This window comes from Penaeus monodon, chromosome 25 (genome assembly GCF_015228065.2).
Source record: "Penaeus monodon isolate SGIC_2016 chromosome 25, NSTDA_Pmon_1, whole genome shotgun sequence".
In the NCBI taxonomy this organism is placed as follows: Eukaryota; Metazoa; Arthropoda; class Malacostraca; order Decapoda; family Penaeidae; genus Penaeus; species Penaeus monodon.
This window is the reverse complement of record NC_051410.1, coordinates 8,629,226-8,631,046: the sequence shown is the minus strand read 5'-3', so window position 1 is coordinate 8,631,046 and position 1,821 is coordinate 8,629,226.

Here is a 1,821-nt window from a genome sequence, read left to right as displayed (position 1 = left end):
GCATTATCCATCTCTATTTTGTAATTGCAATTGTCGCCTAAAGACTGACACTTTTAAAATTATTATCCTGATGTTTATTAAGGCAGAACAAATGGCGCGGAGTTAAGGGACTTAGAATTTAGGAGTCTATTTTGAAGGCTTGGCGCCGCTGGATCGTTTGCGTACCGATAACATCACGGAGAAGAAACAGAATTAAGAAAAAAAAAGTAAATCCCAGTGATGCATAAGAAGCTGAGCAGTTGGCGATGTGCATTTTTTCCCACTTTTACCGCGGCAGCATGACTGTTCGTGGAAATAAAACCGATATGACTATCATCACCATCGCCATGACGAATCAAAAACTTACGGTGCGAGTGTTGTCACCTGACCGCTTAAGGGCTGCGGCCAAGACGGTTCGCGCAGGTGTGTTAGAATCAGTCCGGAGATCTCGCCAGCGCACGGTGTTATTTGGTCCCAGAGCTAACATTAACACCAAACTCAACGCCGGGCCCGACATGGGTTCTGTGTGCCGTAGCTAGCATGCAGATAGAGAAAAGATCGGGTATCATAGCCACTAGCGGAGTCCGCTCAATTGTAGCGAAAATGCAGCGTCTGTTATTCCCTTTCGAAGGAGAGTACCCGTCCTCTTTCGTGTCGCTGTGAATGGCTTGTGTGCGTGCGTCTCTCCCGGGATTATAATTACGAAGAGGAAATGTATGATGTTTTTCGGTAAATATACCTCAAAACAATTGACAGCTAGTGTCAGAGACGGTATGAATGATCCGCGTCTGTCGTGCCAGGATGACTGATGGCCGGTAATTGTTTTTGCCTGTGTAACCTGTGCAAACGATCCATCCCCCTTGGTCACGTTTACTCGCCTGCTTCCGCTAATTGCAGGCATTACCGCCGAGCAAACACTTCTTCGGAATAAATAAGAGCGGAATCCACGAGCGTTTTATCGGCAGCTTTCGGCGATGTGGGGGTCGATGTATCGATGTTTGGCGAGGCCTCGAAACCCACCGCGTGCGCCTGTGACAAAACACACGAACAGGTGTTGTAAATAATCCCGAGGCTTCGCGGATACAAAAATAAGCGAAATGAGACAGATAGAGAACGAACATTATAGATATTCATGGCGAATAGCAGTGTCCAAAAATTAACGCTCATCATGCAAAGCTCGCATCTACAATCATTCGTCTAAACAATTTGTAAGTTTGGACGTTTTCGAAGCAAAACAAAACTAACACGGGTTGCCATGGTACCTTCACACCCGTCTCTACCTTAGCAACATATTACTCCCGAAATTAGGTGTTATTTCGAAAATCAATTATTTTTTCTCATTTTCTCTACATAAGTGAATGTTATTTTAGCTTTCTTTTCTAAATAAACAAATACTACAAAACTACAACTACAAAACGATGGCATATTGACCTCTATTTGATTAGCCATGCGATTCCCTTGTTTTCAATTATCAAGTTGCACTATAGCCGTGATTCTTACCTGAGGCGTGACTGATTTTCCGGGGGGGGGGGGAGTTCGAAGGGAAAAGTAGGAATTTAAGTAATTTCGTGTTTTTTTTCCTTTTTTACGATTTGTTGCTTATAAGTGATATTTTGTTCAGTCAGTAGGATATGATAATTTGATTATATCGTTTATTCGATTCAAGAAGGGATTTTAATCACCTGACTGGGATTCAAGATTCAAGAAATAGATAATCAACTACTAGGGACGTACGGTAAAAAAAAAGTACTGCACTGTTTTCATGATGTTTAGAAGAAATAGGAAAAAAACTATCCAGAAATGATTTTCCTCTTCTTATTTCCTCAACATTTATAAATAACC